Source organism: Lathyrus oleraceus, chromosome 2 (assembly GCF_024323335.1).
Source record: "Lathyrus oleraceus cultivar Zhongwan6 chromosome 2, CAAS_Psat_ZW6_1.0, whole genome shotgun sequence".
Taxonomy (NCBI): domain Eukaryota; kingdom Viridiplantae; phylum Streptophyta; class Magnoliopsida; order Fabales; family Fabaceae; genus Lathyrus; species Lathyrus oleraceus.
The window spans coordinates 97,673,928-97,695,990 of record NC_066580.1 but is presented as its reverse complement, the minus strand read 5'-3'; the positions used below and the strand labels follow the sequence as shown (position 1 = coordinate 97,695,990).

The 22,063-nt window shown below is 36.1% G+C and overlaps 1 long non-coding RNA gene across 1 annotated transcript; it reads right to left on the bottom strand.

Moving 5' to 3' along the window:
• Positions 1–1,066: 1,066 nt before the first annotated feature.
• LOC127121166 (uncharacterized) lies at positions 1,067–1,623 on the bottom strand. The gene is made up of 2 exons (XR_007803336.1): positions 1,484–1,623; positions 1,067–1,400 (listed from the first exon to the last, which is right to left on the bottom strand). It is a non-coding gene; the product is annotated as an uncharacterized LOC127121166 (long non-coding RNA).
• Between the last annotated feature and the right edge of the window lie 20,440 nt (positions 1,624–22,063).

The following is a 22,063-nucleotide window of genomic DNA, read 5'->3' as shown; positions in this document are numbered from 1 at the left end:
AGTTGAGATATAATTCTCCTATCTCCATAGTATTGATGATAATCTTTTTCCATCTAAGAGAGTTGGTGACATACTTGTTGATCTTTATCCATGTTGGAGCCTTTCTCATGGTGATGCAAAGTTCTCATACTTGTGGGTGACTAGTTGAGTATTCTCCTTTAAATGACAAAATGTCTTTCCATTGACTACGAACTTCGAAGTTTTAATCCTCCATTGCATTTTGTTGGTACATAGTAATGAGACTCAGGAAGTCTTGGAAAACACAAAAATTAAAAAATTAAAAAAACATTTCTCTTCTCATCTCCCCAATCTTTTGCAAACAACATCATTTTTAAGCCAAATGCATAGATTCTCAAAAAGGTTTCTATAAAGTACTATAGATGTTTAGGGTGATAATACCTTCTCTTTGCATAACTAATCTCAGACCCTTATCTTTGCTTTTATTAGTTTTGTTTTAAAACTTTTACGGGTTTTCTTCGTTCTTTTTCCTTTTTCTTTGGAAATAATAAAAACATGCTGACGACTCTTTGAAAAAATTTACCGCTACAATTGTGATTGGATGAATCTGAAGGTGAAGGAACGATTATATAGCTTCAATTGAGTACACTACGCCAAATAAGGGAAAAGAGGGCGCTTATTTTGGCCTATAACAGCGCTTTTAAGCGCCCTCTAAAGTGGCGCTGGCATAGGTAAAGACAGCGCTTTGTTTTCCTGGAGAAATCGCTGTCTAAAGTGGCCACATTATAGTGCGCTTTCAGAAAAAAGCGCCCTCTAGAGTGGTCCATAAAGGGACACCTTAGAGGGCGCTTTCTGGAAAAAGCGCCCTCTAAAGTTGTCAATGTAAAGTGTTTAGAGGGCGCTTTCAGGAAAAAGCGCCCTCTAAAGTTGTCAATGTAAAGTGTTTAGAGGGCGCTTTCAGGAAAAAGCGCCCTCTAAAGTTGTCAATGTAAAGTGTTTAGAGGGCGCTTTCAGGAAAAAGCGCCCTCTAAAGTGTTAGTTATTTTAAAAAAATTTGTTTGAAAAACAGTGGATATTTAATTGGTAACCTGTTCGCATGCTGCAAAAGTGTAAAATTCATATTGAATTCATCCTTTAATCCAATGTTATACACCATTAATCCATTGATATATACAACATGAATCCATTTATATACAACATTAATCCTTCATATATACAACATTAATATATGATTCTTTGATCAACAATATACAACAACATATTCATGATTTAGTAAAAGTACAACAACAATATACACTATTAGTCTCGAAAGATCCATAGCAACCAACACCCAGTGACCACTGTATCCAAAAGCTGTCTAGTAGTTCTAACCAATACTAAACAAAATAACGCCCATCCACCCATGATGAATAATAGCAAGTGTGCATAATAGGCAGGAGGAACTGCATACAAGATAACATTTTTGTTAAACTAAAGTTTTGTATAGCCTAAAACAAAAACAAGCAAAGGGAATCGAGTAACAAACCTATTGAGACAGATCGAGTACACCTCGCATAACTGAATGGACAAGTTATTGGTCAAACTCTGTAGCTGGTCTGCAGTGAATTTATTTTCATCATACAGCACATGATAATGCGTTGGTCGACTAGTCCCCTGCAAAAAGAACACGTCCAAACGCAAATAACACAGAACTGTCAAAAGGCGATTGAGCAACAAATAGTAAACAATGGCATAAAGTTAAATGACATAGCTAATATTACCTGAATTCCTGCATGGCTGTTAAGGTAAAAATCAAATTCCTTAGGGTGACAAATGCTGGTGTCTACCACGGTTCCTTTGACAATTTAGAACAACAAAATCAGCAAAAAGTGATAAATTCAAATGATAATATATACCAGCTGCGTTGAGAAATATATTGAAAAAACCTGGCATAATATTTCCACTTCTATCGGTCTCTTTGGGGTTGACAGGAAAGAGACGGGTGTGATGTCTCTTTTGGACCACTACAAAAGTAACTTTAGGTAGATACCCATCCTCTATTGAGACACAAGCCTGATGAAAAAAAATTAGTTGGTCTTCAGCACTCCAATGTACTTCAAATTTTACACCCTTGTCTCTTGCACGAATGATTGACTTCATAATAGCCATTTTACCTGTAATAAAGAAAACAATTAAAATCAGATGACAAATGTAAAAACAATTAAAATCATAAAAGTCATTTTACCTGTAATAAAGAAAACAATTAAAATCATTTGACCTGTACCTTTTTCACTAAGTTCTCTTTCTTTTCTTGGTTGGAATATGTTCTACATGTCTCTTAACAACACGGACGGTTGGATTGATCCAAATACCCTCATTATGATCATTTCTAATATATGAATCATTTGATATAATATTCTCATCTTGATCATTTCTGGTAAACGATTCAATCTCAACATCAATATCACCTTGATCTCCAGTGTTTTCATCAATTACTTTGTTGGAAAAAAGAACTATAGACCATTTCGTACTTTTCGGATCATTGACATAGAACACTTGTCTAGCTTGAGAGGCTAGAATAAAAGACTCATCTTTGTATCCCACCCTATTAAGATCCACTTGCAAAAATCCTGACTTATCCATTCGAATGCCGTTATTATTTTCAACCCACTTGCAACCAAATATAGGAATCTGAAACTTCTCATAATCAAACACCCAAATGCGCTCGATAACACCAAAATACGACAGATTTGCAAATTTGGGGTTTAAGTCCTTCACACTTGATATGTGCATTGCTTCAGCTACCACGGTGACACCACTATTCTGCATAGTACTTTTATCATCTTGTTCTTTGGTATAAAATGTGTATCCATTAATCGCGTATGCGCTATAAGAAAAAACATGGAAACTTGGACCATATGCTAAGCATCTCAACCTTTCTGTTATTGAAGCGGGATCTGAATAATACTTTGAATAAATATGATCCTTAAACCAAGGTATAAAACATCGATTGTGCTCTCGTACTATCCAATTTTCATTTCTATTGGGATTTAAACCTCGGAGAACATCCTTGTGAATTTCAACATACGGCTCAACCTCATTCTCATTGTGCAGAACATACAAATGCACTTGATCCCGTTCGACCCTTGATACTGCCACAATTTTATTTCCAATTAGATTTTTTCCTTCTTTCTTTTTGACAAGCTGAGACTTGGGGAGTCCGATTGACTGAACATTAGACAAATATTCAGTACAAAACTCAATCGCTTCTTCAACAATGTATCTTTCAACCATACAACCTTCTGGTCGACTTCGGTTCTTCACGTACCCTTTTAATATTTTCATATAACGTTCAACAGGGTACATCCATCTCATATAAGCTGGTCCACACAATTGTGTCTCTTTCACAAGATGAACAACTAGATGTACCATTATGTCAAAAAATGATGGAGGAAAAAACATTTCAAGCTCACACAAAGTAATAACGATTTCTTTTTGCAACATTGGTAAGATCGCAGGATTGATCACCTTACTGCAAATTGACTTGAAGAAAGAACACAACTTAGTTATAGAGCTTCTTACTTTTTCTGGAAGAATAGAACGTATACCTATTGGGAGAAAATGTTCCATTATAACATGGCAATCATGGGTCTTTAAACTCTTTAACTTGAGATCTTTCATAGACACAAGTCTTCTAATATCTGAAGAGTACCCTTCTGGAACTTTAACTTCACTTAGAAACTTACACAATGTTTTTTTCTCCTTTCTAGATAAAGTATAAGCAGCAGGAGGTAGATATGTTCGTTTTCCTTTCTTCAAGGGTCCTAATTCAGTTCTTATTCCCATCGCTATCAAGTCCTTTCTTGCCTTAAGGCCATCCTTAGACTTTCCTTGTATATTGAGTAACGTGCCAATAACACTTTCAAATACATTTTTTTCAATATGCATAACATCAAGAAAATGTCTCACATACAAGGACTTCCAATACGGCAATTCAAAAAAAACTGACCTCTTCTTCCACCCACTTTTGACAAGTGTGTGGGCAAAAGGCTTGCCAAACTGAGTATCCAAATCTTTCACCTTTTCAAAAATTTGATCACCCGTCAATATAGGTGGAGCTCTGCCTTGTTCTGTCTCTCCATTGAACGCCTTTCTCCATCCACGGTAGTGATGATTTGAATTTAAGAATCTCCGATGACCGAGAAAGACATTCTTCTGACCAAACTCCAAGCGCTTCCAATCTGTTTTATCTTCACAAATAGGACACACACATTGACCTTTTATGCTATACCCTGATAGATTTCCGTATGCTGGAAAATCATTAATTGTGCCAAACAACATCGCCCTCAAGTTGAAACTTTCTTTCCTATATCCATCATAAACCTCCACACCGGTCTCCCACAAAATCTTTAAATCTTTGATTAAGGGCTTCAAGTACACGTCTATGTCATTCCCTGGTTGTTTAGGTCCAGAAATCAACATAGACAACATCATGTACTTACGCTTCATACATAGCCATGGAGGTAGGTTATAAATCATAATAATCACAGGCCATGTACTGTGTGAGATACTCTGGATACCGTGTGGGTTCATTCCATCAGTAGATAATGCCAAGCGAAGGTTTCTTGATTCTTCTCCAAATTCAGGATAATCATTATCAATTTTCAACCACTGTGGTGAATCTGCCGGATGTCGATACTTTCCATCTATAATTCTTTCATCTGCATGCCAGGTCAAGTGTCTTGAATCGGTTTCACTACGAAACATGCGTCTAAATCTCGGAATAACAGGAAAATACCACAAGACTTTTGCTGGAGACAACTTGTTCTTATATCGCGAGACACCGCATTTAGGATACTCATTTAACGATGCATACTCATTTCGAAACAAAACGCAATCGTTTGGACATGCATGTATCTTATCATAGCTCATGCCAATAGAGCACAACATCTTTTTGGTCTCATATGTTCGATTGGGAAGAACATTATCCTCAGGAAGCATATCTTTCAAAAGGGCTAATAACTCTGTGAAACTTTTATCCGACCACCCATTGTCCGCCTTTAAGTTGTACAACTTTAATACCGCAGACAATCTTGTGAATTTAGTGCAACCATCATACAAAGGTTTCTCTGCATCACTTACCAACCTCTCAAACATTTCGGGACAATCCTTAAGATCTCCTTCAAGTGCTTCTGCAATCTCTTCAACTCGATCAAAATCGTATGTATCTGCGCCACTATAGTTTGAGGCATAGGTCGTACTATCCCCCGGTTCAACATTATCGTTACTTTTCTCACCATGCAAATTCCAACATGTATAACTTCGATCAATTCCATGCCTCATTAGATGCGATGTCAACTGAACTGCGTCAACCCGTTTCCCATAACAACAACCCAAGCAAGGACATATCATTCTACTGGGGTCTTCGGCGTGCGCAACGGCAAACTTAACGAATTCTGATACCCCATTCTCGTACTCTCTCGACAATCGATTGGAAGACATCCATGTATTATCCATTACTAATTAGAATAAACAAAAAACAATTTCAGAAGAGTTCAAACACATTCGGACCTAGGTTTCTAATGATACTGGTGTTGACACAAAATCATATGTTCATAGGTCGTATAACCCATTACATCCGCTATCATGGTCACTAAAAACCAACCGTCAATTTCGTATTGCATCCGCTATCATGGTCGAAACAAACGTAGAAGGAGGAAACACGCAGTAATAAGGTAAAACAGAAATTGGGCAAAGCTAAAACAAAACAATAACATAAAACAGAAATTGGGAAAAGCGTGTACCTTTGATTGGTAGAAGGAGGAAACGCGCATGTAGATCTAACAGAGGTGGAAGGAAAACGCCTCAGAACCCTAACGTGAAAAAGAACGCTAATAACAGATAGTGAAATAACAAAACGCGCAGTATGTTATAATTTTAATGTTTACTAAAGGGGACATTAGAGGGCGCTTGTGGAAAAAAAGCGCCCTCTAAAGGGGGCCTAAGAGGGCGCTTATGAAAGCGCTCTCTAAGGCTTTCCAGAAGCGCTTTATAAGCTGGAAATGCACGTGGACTTATAACAACGCTTTATTAAAAGCGCCCTCTAAGGGTAACCTTAGAGGGCGCTTTCTAAAAAGCGCCATGTATTGTTGTCCCTCTATCTCCTCCTTATTTTTTCGTTTCACCTTAGAGGGCGCTTGTGGAAACAAAGCGCCCTCTAAAGGGGGCCTAAGAGGGCGCTTATGAAAGCGCTCTCTAAGGCTTTCCAGAAGCGCTTTATAAGCTGGAAATGCACATGGACTTATAACAGCGCTTTATTAAAAGCGCCCTCTAAGGGTAACCTTAGAGGGCGCTTTCTAAAAAGCGCCATTTATTGTTGTCCCTCTATCTCCTCCTTATTTTTTCGCTTCACCTTAGAGGGCGCTTTGTTACAAAAGCGCCCTCTAAAGTGCGCTGTCTATTGCTCCTTATTTTTCGCTTCACTTTCGAGGGCGCTTTTGTAATAAAGCGCCCTCTAAGGTGCGCTGTCTATTCCAGTTTTTGGCGTAGTGGTAACAGAATAGGACAGTTTGGCCAGGCAAGTTAGGGCAGGTTAACAGAGTTAAACTTTTTCAGTTGAAGTTTGTTATGTTAGTGCTCTATTATGCATCTGTTAAATTCAGTTAAATACAGTTAGTTGAGTTGAATTAGGTTAGTTTGTTAGTAGAATGTTAAAGTTGTTTAGATATTCTGTTAAGGTTGGTTTGAATTCAGTTAATAGGATTAGTTGAAGACAGTTAGGTTAGTTATGGTCTACACAGTTAGTTATGTTAGTGTTCAACTAATTTAGTTGCACTTAGAATTGGATTGAAGTTAGAGAGTGGCAATTTAAAGTAGCGAAAACATGATAGTGTGTTTTGAAATCAGTTGATCAAGTCTGAGTTAGTTAACTATTAGTGTAGAATTTTGTTATGAATTCAAGATCTAAATTGCTGCTGATTGTGTTGAATTGCTATGATATTGAATTTTTTTGGTTGAGTTACTATGTATCATGCACTGTCAAATACAAGTTTTTCCTTTGAGTGATATTAATTGAACAAATAAAAATGGTTATATTAATGTGTTAGTATTCAGGAGATTATTTAAATTGGACCGGCTATTAAACTAGATTAGTTAGTAATTAATTGGACGGTACTATGTGAAATTATTTTGCTCTGTTAGTTAGTAGTAACTTGAATGTGGATTTGAATACTAAATGACAATGTCTCCACTGAATTGTTAAAGAAAAACCTATTAGATGTGATTGTTAGGAAAATAAAATAGGTGTGGTGTTAAGTTAGCTTAGAATTAACTGTTATGTTGTTATGTGAAATGATTTAGATATGGATTGAATTATGGTTAGTACTGGATGAATTGGATCTTTTGTTAATGTTTGAAACCATAAATTGAATGTTATTGTTAATGGTATGGGCTGTCACAAATTTGATGAAGTAGAAAATACTTGAATTACAGTAGGCATTGATGTTAGAATTGATGGATTAGTGTCTGTTATATGAATTGCAATTGGTTAATTGTTGAAGATTAGTTTACTAAAGTGGTTAATAAGTTAGTTGTTTAGCTGGATTATGAAGTTGAGTTAAGTTGTCAATTATGCTAGTTAGATGTGGATGTATTGCTATGTAATGAATTGGTACTAAATTAGGTTTTGGTTGTATTTGAATCATGCAGGAAGTTTTGGGCAGGGAGGCTTCAAACATCATAAGGCCAAGTTCATACACATACTGGAGCAAGGCAAAGTTAAAAGGGAAGTCGCTTGACATTAAGTTTAGATCAAAGTGTGGAATCAAAACATCGAACACCAAAGGTCATGAAGAAACTTGAAGACTAAGATGAGGTGGCTTGTGGAAGAAGAAAGTGGAGGAATTAGGGTTTAGGATAGGATTAGGTCAGTTGAATTTGGTCAACTGGTTGACCAAAGTTAACTGTAGGTCAAAAATGTATTTTTTGCGTAATGATTTGTAATGTAATTGGATATTTATCAATGAAAATGACTTTTTGGACGAATGTGTGTATGGTTTGATAACTTTCCCTCCAAGATTGGGTTTGAAAAAAAATGTTTGAAATTGTGTTGACTTCTTGAATGAATCTAGATCTTTGTCTTGAATGCTATATCATGAATCACCCATGATCAATAATAATCATAAAGTGAGACTTCATATGAAAATGATCACTGAAAGTTAAACTTAAAAAGTGACCTTCACAATCAACCATTCTATGATGCAAATCAACCATAACCAAAGATTTTACCAAAGATTAGGGTTTCATGATCAAATCCAATACAATGGTGCAAACTATATGATTCGCAAGTGCCAAAAATCAAGAACTAGGGTTCCACCAACATTGATCCATAAGAAATGAACCAAACATCATTGTTGTGCCAAAATACATAAGCTTCATCCACCATCTTTGTATCATAAATAGCAAGACCTTTGAATCAATGATACTTATTTGAAAATGTAGTTGCAAGTTAATGTGTTATGATGGATGATTAGGGCATGTTGATATGCAGATGCAATGCACAATAAATCAGACAAAATTCAAAAAGATATGACAACTTTTAGGATATGACTCTATGTCCTTGTGTTTGAGAGCAAATTTTATAAAGAATAGACTAAGATGGACTTTTTTTAGGTTCTCGTGTCACTCAGAGGATCTTCGCATATTCTCCCTTTTTTTTTAATCCTTCTTTATCGTTTATATAAAGAATAGACTAAGATTTTATAAAGAATGGACTAAAATATCATATTTAAAATAAAAATAAGAAACACACCTTAAATCCTGGTTAAAGTAGTAGTGGGAAAAGCTTGCAGTTATATGTAGAAAATGTATACTTTGGTCAATTTATAAAGACAAGTAGGCGTGGGGTAATCTAGTCCAACCTTTAATCGTTCTTTATTGCATTCACCTATTTTGAGAAGATGAAAAACAAGTGGGCTTTAGCTTTATATTCTTTTCATATTTGGAATAATCATAAAAGTCTATAACTGACTATAATACATAATTTCGATCTAAATTGAATTGAACTTTGACAATATATGATTTCATATGGTTTGACATTAGAACTTCATTTGGCGGTTAAGTTTTTTGGGTCGAACATAGTTGAAAAATGAGATGAAAATAATATTCTTTAATGTTTTGCATATTGATTTTGTAAAAACATACTTTAGAATATTATTATTCTAAAATTTTACTGATTATTATATTTGATAAAAGCTGTTGTATTTTTTAGAATCGATTTTAGGATCGGATAGTGAATTTTAGAAAATATAATTATTGATAAATATTATTAATATTTACAAGCACACACAATAATGAGTTTAATTATTAGTTTCCATAAAGAAAATAAATTAATTTTAATACTACTTTTATTTGTTTTAACAGTGTCCTCCATGTAGGGTCAATTTCTATCTAACATGGTGGACATGATTGAAATGGATAAGGCCATCTAGATTCCTTTAATTTTCAACTCATTTTCACTCTTTTATTCAACATTGGAGTTATGGTTGGATGCTAATGAATAATGAAGAGCTGCTCACACCTTACGTCAGATGATTTTTTCTAATACAATATATATATATATATATATATATATATATATATATATATATATATATATATATATATATATATATATATATATATATATATATATATATATATATATATATATATATATATATATATATATATATATATATATATATATCGCATTTTAAAATTTTTGGAAATGTAAAAAAGAATGTTTGTTATGTTTATATTGATATATGTTTTTTTTAAAAGTGAAAATATAACAATTTAATTTATAAGTATAATCTTATCACATGCTCCATTCTAAAAACAGAAATGAGAAGTTGTTCAAAGATGGCAGCAGAAGCAACTTCCAATGAGGTGGAGTGAGGGGTACTTACAAGGTTAAAACTCCAACGCTCAAATCAGTATTTAAAAAAGAAGAGCGAAAGGAAATTGTATTTGAAACTTGTTATCTCGATTTGGTGTCTACTCTATATTTCACTTCCTGTAACTGCAAAATTAGTGCATTATGAACAAGAAATCGTAGAAAAGTATTAGAAAATCTCAAAAGGATATTCCATCTTCTTGGATGGATCCTACTTATTCTTCCACTACTTCTGTTTTTTTCAAACCATATGGTTTTGACGGTGTTTCCACAGAGGTAGGCTTGTCTTCTGAATGGGGAATTAGAATTCCTTTTGAAGACCAAAGGGTATGCGACAAGTATGATGCCTACATTATTCATTTTTACAATGTGATTTCTCCGCCATGGGTCTTCGTCTTCCTTTTACTACTTTTGAGGTAGAAGTACTGAACCATTTGGTCATGACTCCCTCGCAACTCCACCCCTCATGCTGGGCATATCTTAGATTCTACCAGTATTGGTGTGAACATCAGAAAGGAAAACCCATTGTGTTTCTTTTTCTACACCTTTTTGTAAGACCCCAATTTTGACCATAAGATCCCTCATGCTATCTCATCATATGCATTGGCTTTGGGATCACACCTTAGCATCCTCCTTGCCCCTCATTCATTGGATTTGCCTTGAGAGAGATCACCAAGCACATTTGATTGTATCATACTTTGTTTTTCATTATTTACTAACCAAAATACCAAAAATATGTGTATGTATAACTTTGTTTCTTTTGTAGGTAGTGTGTGCATCCACCAATGCCTCAATAAGCTCACAACTAGGGTTTGAGAGCCTCAGTGCAAGGAGATCAATAAATAGATGGTTCACCATGGTTCTAGACATCATATATGGATCCCTATGTTCTTCATTTATCATTTGGATCAAGAAATCATCAAGAGTTTGAAGCTAGGTTACCTTGGAAACCCAAATTCATTTGGTATCTTGTATGATTTCCTCAACAAGTTTCTTCAACAATTGGTCCAACATATAAAGGTATTCTTCATTTTACATCATCTTATGCATATATGATCCTCCATAAGTCCAAAAGATCAAGAGAGCTTCAGGTTTGCAAGTTGGTTCAAAGAAGTTGACCAGACAAAGTCAATTGGTCAAAACTGGGGTTCCCTAGACTCTATCTCCTATACCTTTTGTCATATGAAAATGATTCCAAGATAAACGTTACTCCTTATGAAATTCTAAACAACTATCATGTTGAGGTCAGGAGCTAGTTTTGCTTGGAAAGTCATATTTTATGGTGAAATATTATAGGTCATTTTGTTTATGTCCTACTTAGGAAGTCAACTTCCAAGGACCATAAATTGCTCAATTTGTATGATATTAATTTCATCCAAGTTTCATGATCAATTTCAAGATGTCCTCTCCAACTTTGATTCTTTGAGAATCTTCAAATTCAACTTGCAAGGGCATGTGCCAAGAGGAAACATTATAGGTCATTTTGGGACATTACCATTGAACAAGAGATTTTCCTCAACTTCTAAAATGCATAACTCCTTCATGACAAATCCAAATGAGGTCAAATTTATGACCAAATTGAATAGGTTTGAAAGAAAGAAAACTTTTATGAAGGAATGTTTTCCATTTTAAGCCCATAGAAAAAGTTATTCAAGGTGGAAGAAGTGAACATTTGATTTGGGACTTAGAAAATTTTCAATTATGTTTGATTTCCCACACTTCCACCTCAAAATTCACCATGATCCAAGATTCAAATGGAAAAGTGTTCAACATGTAAGTTGTTCCCATTAATCTCACATTTACAAAAAGTCCAAGATCACTTCATTTGGCCAAGGATTGAGTGACTTGTGCATGGCTTTTATTCAAGGTTCCATTTGGATGAATCTCATTATCACTTTTCAATTTCAAGTGCATGACTACATGACACACTTTCAGCATCCCTCATGATCAACTTTGGACCTTTTGACATCATATCATGGTCCTATCACACGCCCATGCATCCATGCAAGTGAGAATTACTATTTTTTTCATTTTGATAGAAGTGTGTGAAAATGAATTGTTCAGCCTATAAAGTCATTGCCTCATGCTCTGAATTATGGACACCTTGCCCAAGCTTTGATCCTACAACCCTACCCCTCACCATTAGAGGATAAACTTAAAGGTTTTCAATTGAAAATCGAGTTTTAATTTCACTTTTGTTTTGAAGATGAAACTCTAAGAATCCAAGCCATTCTTTGATCCAATTCAACTCCTGCAAGCTTCTGAAGTCAAGCCAAGACCAATTGGAAGCAAGATCAAGCAAGATTCAAGCTCCTCGAAGGTGATTTTTCAGAAATTTTATCTCTTCGATTCTCTCTCAATTCTTCACCATTCTCTTTGATTTTTGGTTGGCTCAGTTCATGATCCTCAAAATTCAAATCCCTGTATCTTTCCATATACTTGGAATTGGAGAAAATTGAGGCCAAATTCGAGCTCATGAGCATTTTCTTTGAAATAATGTCCTTGTTTTTCATTTTTTATTAAGTTGAAGGTGTACCATTCCGGTGAGGTCCACCGGAGAAGGTGATCGGAGCCCTAGCTCTGGTGATGTGTTGGCATGCCTCACAACCATCTGATCATGTTAATTGGTTTTAATTTGAACCATTCCTTTTAAATACCAAGTGCGTGTTGCACTGACTTGAGTCCACCATAAATTGCACGCGCGTGGCCATCAGATCTGCCACCTCAATTAATGAGGGAGATCTGATGGCCCTAGTTTTTTTTAATTTCTTTTTAATTTCTGATTTTTCATTTAATCCCTTTATTTTATTTTATTCATGGAAATTTCATTTTTAATCCAAAAAATATGGGAATTTTACCAAAAATCTTTAAATATTTTCTCTTCCATATTCTGAATTAAAATTATTTTAGGATTAATTTTGATATTTTTCATGAATTAAATGTTTTTGTGCATATTTTTAATTGTTTAAAAATACTTCTGACTTTCCAAAAATAGTGAAATTTTTTGTCTAAGGTCCTTTGACCTTGTTTGACCTAGAATAAATCCCTTGGCCATTTATTTGATGTTTTGAAGGGATTTGAGGTTTTGTCCAAATTAAAATGCTTTTTAATTGGATTTTTAATTGATTAAATGTTCAAAAATATTGTCGAGGCATTTTTATGGTCTTGTGATGTTTGACTTTCTGTTTGGGCCTTGGTCAAGGTTGATTTTACTTTTGTTGGATCAAAACCATTGGATTTAGGGGATTGATGAAATGTACATTTCATCTCCCAAAATGAATGAATGGTTTTGATTTGATGAAATTCCTCCCATGACCAATTTGTGTTTCTATATTCCGCTCCCTCTTCATCTACATCCTTATTCTTTCCCATTCCTTCATTTGAACAATGAAATCTCTAATGTATAAAGGCTAATTGATTCATCAATGACCTTGTGTAGATGAATCAATACAACTATGACTGAGATAGGTCCCTCCCTTTTGACTTTTCCTTTAGTGTGTGGTATGTTTTAGGAGTTTGGTTCTTCATACCAAATCTCTAACATGCATTAACACCTAAATTTTTATTTCCCGGCCTCATATAGTTGTGACTTCTACATAAGTCCAATTACGATTGCTTAACATAGAGCTAAATTTGACCCTCAAGGCATAGCATTCTAGTAAGTGAGATTGTAAGTCTCCCATTCTTCATGGCATTGTGTGGAGACTTGACATTTTTTCCTTTCATGAGAGATAGTGGCATACTTGTTAAATTATCTAAGTTGGAGTCCTTCTCATGGAAGATGTCTTGGTTCAAGGATTCATGCTTGTCAATGAATGGTTGAGTGTTCTCCAAAGAATGACTTAATCAATTAAAAATTATCATTAACACTTGACTAACATTTGACTAACTCTTGTTAATATTTCTTTACTTTCAAGTCATTTACTTTATGCAATTTAAATTGCAGTTATTTATCATTCATTGCCATTTACATTTCATATAACTTGTTTATGTTTATGCCATTTTCACTTTGCTCATTTGAGCCATATCTTGTGATTGTACATATTTGTTTGTGTGGTTTGATTTTGTTTGTGGTCTTAGGACCTTAAAATACCTAATAACAATAAAAACCTAAAAAACATCCGATGGACAGTTGAGTTTGATCGAAACTTATGGACTTAGGATTAGGCAACAATCCCTGTGCAAAAAGGACTTGGTTAATGCCAACATTCTGAGACTGAGCTATTGTGAACTGAGCTTTCATCTGATTCATGCCTTGGGATTTGTTTTAATTCAACTGCTACTCTGACTTTATGTTTAATTGTTATTTTGATCTTGTGTCTGATGCTTTACTCTGAGTTGATCAAGGAATATTTCATATGATACATGGGAAGACAAAGAAGACTGCTAGTTGTGGGATTTGCTTGCTTGGATGTGGCTATCTTAATTTGATGCCTTGATCTTCATGATGTCTGGATATTGCTAATTGCTTGTTAAAAGTCCAAGGGAAAATGGATTTCTATATGACATTCTTGTCAGTTGGATTGCATCCCATTGGTCAGATCTTTTCAACTCTTAACTTTTAAATATGTGCTTAGGATAGCCTCTTCATCTTCTCCCATTTCTTAAATTTCAAAAACTTTCTTTGCTTGTGATTTCAAACTTAGACATGTTTTAAAGATTAGAAACTTTGGCCTTATGCCCATGAATTTTTAAATCATTTCTTAATCAAATTTGCAAATAAACTTAACCATATTGACTTAAATTTCAAAAGACAAAAAGAACTAACAACCCCATTCAAACATTGGCCTTTTATGCCCTTTTACTTAAAACTTTTTTTATTAAAATCAATTCACCAACTTATTTGAATTTTTTACCATGGTCTATGAGGTTTTGATCCCTTATTTTTATGTTGGTACGTAGGCACAAGACCGAAGGTCTTGTCAAACACAAAAATATAATCAATGAATTCTTTTCTCATCCCCACACTCTATTTTTCTCAAACATCTTTTATACCAAATACATATGCACACATAAAAAGGGCTCCCTAGGAGTACCTAGGACACTTTCGGTGCTAACACCTTCCCTCTGTGTAACCAACCCCCTTACCTGTAATCTCTGGTATTTTATTAGTTTTGATTTGAAAACATCTTATCTTAGGGTTTTGTTCATACTTTTCCCTTTTTCTTTGGAAACAACAAAGGCGTGGTGGCGACTCTGGTTTTATTGACGTTAAGCTTATTCATAGCTTGATGGTCATGAATTTACCGCTACAGAAATTCAGTGGTGACTATGCTGGGGAGTAGTCCTCAGTGGGTTTAGCCTACTTTTGTGTGTGTATATATTTATATATTTGATGTTTGTATGTATTATTTGTGTGCTATAATATGCGTGTTGTGCTTTGTGTAAGTTCTAACCTGAACTTGAGTGCAATTAAGATAGGAAGATGGTATAGTCATGTTCAACTTGTGTGGAGTAGTCCTTAACAAGTTGGCTTGAGACTCATCTACTCAGTGGAGACCCTTTTGGAGTTACTGATGTCACACAAGTTATTTGTGGATAGGCATTACTTTCTCTGATTTATGGTCCGAGAAGTTGAGGACCGTAGAACATTTAACCCAACATGGCCTATTTAGGACGTAGTGCGGAGACTGTTCAGGTGTACACCTGATAACAGTTGTTACGCGATACTACACTCAGACGAGTTTCTCTTGAGAATATTATGGGTTGATGAGTCAGTCATTCTAACCTCTAAAACCCGATAGATGGGATTAAGACTCTAGGAACTTTTTAGAACATGATCTACAAGTTTTTAGTCTTAGTACACTCCTTTGGGATGGTTCTTAACCTGACTCCATTCTCGTGACTCACAACAAACCCTTTGATTCTTGGTTGATCTGATCAAGTCTTGTCAATATCAATGGAACTTGGGTGTTGATAAGGTGAAAACCATAATCCACAAAAATGGATGATTGATCTTGATAATGACTTGATCCATCCCTTGACCTTTGTTTGTGTTTGCCTTGTGTGTGATTGTTGCATTCATGCCTACATACGTATCATAACATTCATCACAGAAAAATAAATTTCAAGGAACTGAGGTCTTATTTGCAAATATTTTCAGACCATGGATTGTGGGCGAAGGAACACTAAGAAGTACAGTTTCAGATGTCCTGATTTGAAAGAGCTAAGGAAGTTTTCATCCTTTGTATTAGATCCCTTAGACTTGAAGCAACGCAATGGGAAGCTTTTTTGAGTGTTTTAGTTAAGTTCTATGATCCTCTCTACCGGTGCTTCACTTTTCCCAATTATCAGCTTGTACCTATGTTAGAGGAGTATGCCCATCTCTTGGGTATGCTTGTATCTGACAAAGTACCCTTTAGTGGATTCGAGGAGATTCCCAGATCTCATATCATAGTTGAAGCTCTTCATCTGAAGAAATCTAAGATTGATGCTTATTTGGTGAAGAAAGGAGGTATTCTTGGGTTGACTTCTGAGTTCCTCATTGGTAAAGCTACTATTTTTGCTCAAGCCGGTAGCATGGATGCTTTTGAAGCCATATTTGTATTACTCATCTATGGTTTAGCTTTGTTCCCTAACATTGACGATTTTGTTGATGTTAACACCATTAGAATCTTCTTGATTGGGAATCTTGTTCCGACTCTGTTAGGTGACATGTATTTCTCTTTGCATTTGAGGAATTCTAAAGGTGGTGGGATTATTGTGTGTTGTGTTCCTCTTTTGTACAAGTGGTTTATTTCGCACTTGCCTTAGACGCCTGCTTTCATGGAGAACAAGCAATGTCTACGGTTGTCCCAGAGACTTATGTCTTTCACTAATGATGATATTGTTTGGTATGGTTCTGTATCAAGTAGTGTGGACATTATTGACAGTTGTGGTGAATTCTCTAATGTGCCTCTCATTGGTACACAAGGAGGAATCAACTACAACCCTACTTTGGCTCGTCGTCAACTTGGGTTCCCCTTGAGAGATAAACCTAATAACATCAGTTAGAGGGTCTATTCTATCAAGAGGGTAAAGATCCCTAACATTTGAAGCAGAGGATGGTACATGTGTGGCATAATGTGCATAGGAAAGGAAGATCCGAGCTTGGTCCGCGCAATTGTGTAGCTTTGGAAGCTTACACTATTTGGATGAAGAAGAGAGCTTTGGAGCCGAAGATGTCGTACGCCTATGAAAGACCTATGTCTATGGTTATGGCTGAGCCATCAACTCTCCCTAACCAAGATGTAGAGGAGTTGGAAGACGCACTTGCTAAGATGAGGCAAGAGAGAGATATGTGGGAAGAGCGGTTCCATGCTTTGATCTGAAAGCATGAAGAGTTGCAGCTTGAGTCGAAAGATAAGGATGCACTTATTGAGATTCTTGAAGACCGAGTTGTGAAGAGACAGAGAGAGCCAAAGGGTCTAGCTTCCTCTAGTATGCCTCAACCTTCTGGTGCTTGGAAGAAGATTCTTGTTCAGTTATTTCTCGAGAAGGCTTAGATGAAGACATCCTTTGAGTCTGAGATCCGACGCATCCGAAAGAAGTATGCACCCGTAGCCAGATCATCTGATGCAGTTGCTAAGGGATCCTTAGGATAATAGTTTCCTTTTCTCTTGTATTTGTATTTTGGTTTCTGAAATTGTACTCAGTATAATCCTTACAAATTTTATGAATGAAAAGATATTTTATGGTTTATTGAATTGTTATTGTTATTTGAATATGTATTTGCAAATAGGACTTCATGTGTTCCTTGAAATCAAAAACAATAAAAAATATTGCATTTCATGCACCATTTGCACAATAGGTTTTCTTCCGCCAAATGTCTTATCTGTTCTTCTTATGTGCATCAGCCAAGCTGAATCACTGCTATAATACTCGCGCTAATCAACCAAGGATCATAGAGCATCTAGAGCAAGAGAACCGGGAGTTGAAGGACGATATCGCTAGACTAACAACACTGGTGGAATCTGTCATTGCTGCATAGAATCAGTCTTCACCAACTCCCATAACTCCACCTCCTCAAAGGACTGTCATTTCTGAGGTTGCTACCTCGACTGTCCCAGTTGCGGCTTCCAGTCAATCCATGCCTGCTGAATTCTCTTGAGGAATGCCATCCAACTTTATGCCAGAAGGGTATGCACCCACCTTTGTTTCTATGTCGGTATCTAGCCCGGTCATGTCAGTGCCTTCTCCGGTCATTCACACGCTGCCTCGTGTTAAGGATACTATCTACCATTGTGAGCCGTCTGAGGGCCCGAATGTATATGAGAAAATAGATGAGATGAAAGATCAATTCCTCGAGCTGCGTAAAGAGTTGAAGACTCTGAGAGGGAAAAACTTGTTTGGGAAGAGTGCTGATGAACTCGTCCTGGTCCCCAATGTTAAGATCCCGATAAAATTCAAGGTCCTAGACTTTGAAAAATACAAAGGAAATACCTGTCCACTGAGCCATCTTGTGATGTACACTAGAAAAATATCCACTCAGACTGATAATGATCACTTGCTGATTCACGATTTACAAGACAGTTTGACTGGAGTTGCCTTGAGGTGGTATATGGGTTTGGACAGTGCAAGCGTTCGTACTTTCAATGACTTAGGTGAGGCCTTTGTCAAGAAGTATAAGTACAACATGGATATGGCGCCTGATAGAGACCAGTTGAGGTCTATGTATCAGAAGGATAAGGAGACATTCAAAGAATACACTCAGAGATGAAGAAAGCTTGATGCCCAGATAAGTCCACCTCTTGAAGAGAAGGAAATGACAAAAATCTTTTTGATGACATTGAGTTCGTTTTATTACGAACGTATGATTGCGAGTGCCCTCAATGACTTTACCAAAATGGTAAACATGGGGATGAGGCTATAAGAAGGAATCTGTGAAGGACATTTGTCTAAGGAAGAAGCATCAACCAGCAAGAAATACGGTGGGAATTTCTCCAAAAGGAAGGAAGGAGAGACTAACTCAGTGTCAGTGGGGAGGAAGAGGAGGCCTCATGTCAGAAAGAGTTCTCAACCTCGTCAACATCAACATCAACATTAAGTTTCTTCAATAATTCCAGTTTTTTCCAACAATTCTAATCAATCAGTTTCGATTCAACAACAACAACCGCAAAAAAGAGCCAACAACAACAACAACAACAACAATCATCATCATCAACAAAATTTTGAGAGGAAGAAGGCCTCCTTTGACCCTATTCCTATGAATTATGCAGAGTTATACCCACCATTGGTTCTCAAGAACCTCATTCAGCCAAGAAATCCTCCGCAAATTCCTGAGTCACTACTAGGGTGGTTCAAACCTGACCTTCATTGTACTTTTCACCAGGGAGCCCCTGGCCATGACATAGAGCATTGCTATCCTCTAAAATACGAAGTTCAAAAGCTGGTAAAAAATGGTATGGTGTCCTTTGAGGATAGAGCGCCAAACGTGAAAGCCAATATGTTGCCTGCTCATGGTAATGCTTTTGTCAACATGGTGGACGGCTGTCCAGGGAATTTTTGAGTATTTGATGTGCGACATATCAGTAAGTCTTTAGTGGAAATGCATAGAACTTTGTGATTAATCAATGATTGTGAACATGACCATGATGGTTGTGCAATCTGTAGCGTGAACCCCCGTGGGTGTATAGTTGTCAAGAGAGATATCCAGAAGTTGATGGATGAGAATGTAATCCAGATTCAACAATCGAGGGATATAGATGATGGGAATGTGATTATGCTAGTGTTCAAGACCCCTGAGCGGGTAGTCATTCAATTTGATAGTAGTAGCAGCAACAATGTCAATAGATTGGTATCGTCGTTGGTTATATGGTTAGCGGGACCTGTCCCCTACTCATCCGATAAAGCTGTGCCATATCAGTACAATGACATAATGATTGAAGATGGTCGAGAGGTTCCTCTACCAGTCACAGATACAGTGGTGAATATTGTAGATATTACGAAGGTGACCTGTAACGGTCGTGTGTTCAGTCTGGTGTTTCTAAGAGTTGTGGAAGATGTGACAATGAGTAAGAAAGTAGAGATTCATGTAGTGAATCTGGTTAGTGGTCCAACGTGTCAGTCTGGTGAGTCCACCAAGTTGAAGACTAACTATAATGATGAGGTGCTAAAGTTGATAAAAAGAAGTGAATCCAATATTGTGGAGCAACTGCTCCAGACTCCATCAAAGATCTCCGTGTTGTCACTGCTAATTAATTCCGAAGCACATAGGGAGGCATTGCAGAAAGTGCTAGAACAGGCTTATGTTGAGCATGATGTGACCGGGGATCAGTTTGACCACATAGTTGCCAACATTACTTCTTGTAATAATTTGAGTTTTTGTGATGAAGAGCTTCCCGAGGAAGGCAAAAATCACAATCTGACACTCCATATTTCTATGAAGTACAAGGAGGATGCTCTGTCCAATGTTGGTTGACATTGGGTCATCTTTAATTATGTTAGAAAAATCAACTTTGTCAAGACTCTCTTATCAAGGCACCTCAATGAGGTACAATGGAGTGATTGTCAAATCGTTCGACGGTTCTCGTAAAATTATCATTGGTGAAGTGGACCTTCCAATGAAGATAGGTCCGAGTGATTTCCAAATTACTTTCCAGGTAATGGATATCCACCCGGCCTACAGTTGCTTGTTGGGAAGGCCATGAGTTCATGAAGTTGGATTTGTGATGTCTACTTATCACCAAAAGCTGAAATTTGTGAAGAACGACAAACTTGTCGTTGTTGGTGGAGAGAAGGAAAAATTATTGGTAAGCCATTTGTCATCTTTCACATATGTTAAAGTTGAGGAGGAGGTTGAAACTGAAGGTGAGAAAAACAAGAAAGGGGGGGTTTGAATTGTTTGAAAAATAAGCGCTTTTCAAAATGAAAATCACACAAGGATTTTATACTGGTTCGCTTATAACACAAAGCTACTCCAGTCCACCCGGCCAAGGTGATTTCGCCTTCAACAAGGACTTAATCCACTAATCTTGAAAGATTACAAACAACGCCTAAGAGAAAAATCTCTTAGTCCTCTCAAGTCTACAGACTACACTAAGTCACTTGAGGAATTCAACAAACAAAAGATGAAAGATAAATTGTAATCTAGAGTGCTTCTAGGAAAGCAAATATTACAGTGTTAAGAACAAGAGTTTTTCACGTTATAAGCAAAAGCTTCGTGAATATCTTAGAGAGAAAGAGTGTTTTTCTTGACTTGGTGTTTCAGTATAATTTTGGCTTGTTGGCTTACTGATTATTCTCTCGTGTGTTGCTGAAAGTTGATTTGCAATCCTTTATATAGATCAGTTGAAGTAGTAGTTGAAACTGGTGGATATTGAGATGAAGTTACGCCATCACATAATTAGCTAATGCAGGATGACTTTTTCTTCTTGAAATGACTACTTACCACAAGTAGTATTTTCTTTATTGAAATTGGAGATTAACGTCTCTTTCTCAATTAGGAAATCCATTTGAAAATCTTTACTTGTCTTCAACGTTACTCTTTCATGATTAGCAAATCCATAATCAGAGTATTTGTATTTCTGGAGAACCTTGGAATCTTGCTTCTGATGTTGATCTAAATAGATTCTTCAGATAGCGTTGTTCAGAGTCAGAGGTTCTAGGACTTACTTCTTGTTCAGATGCTTCTGATACTTGTTGTTTAGTTCAGAGTTAGACTTTCTTGAGCTTGTTTCTACTTCAGAGCTTCTGATCATTTGATAATATGCTTCTGATCTGATACTCTATCTGATGACATCATCAGATTTCTTACTTCTTTCTTTAGAACCCTGCACACTTAGAAACTTTTCGTTAGGGTGCCATTTTTGGTTTCATCCTTTGTTATCATCAAAATCAAGGAATCTGTTGTAGAACAATTTTTGTTCTTACAATCTCCCCCTTTTTGATGATGACAAAACAACTTTAATTAGCAGATGAAACATGAATAAAATTAGATCAGATAGACAGAAGCTCCCCCTGAGATAATGCTAGGGAGTTCAAAAGTTCTTACCAGAGTTTCTTAAGTAAAAAGGTTTCTGAAGTTCTCTGCAATTTCTTAAGTCCAAGTTAGATAATTTTATTTATATGAAAAATATGTTGTAGAATGCTTAAGGTTTTAGACAATATTTTCATCAGAGCTAATAATTACTTCTCCCCCTTTTTGTCAGAATCAAAAAGACATAGTAAAAAAGAATAAGTAAAGAGAAAATAAATAAAGAGAAAAACTTGAAA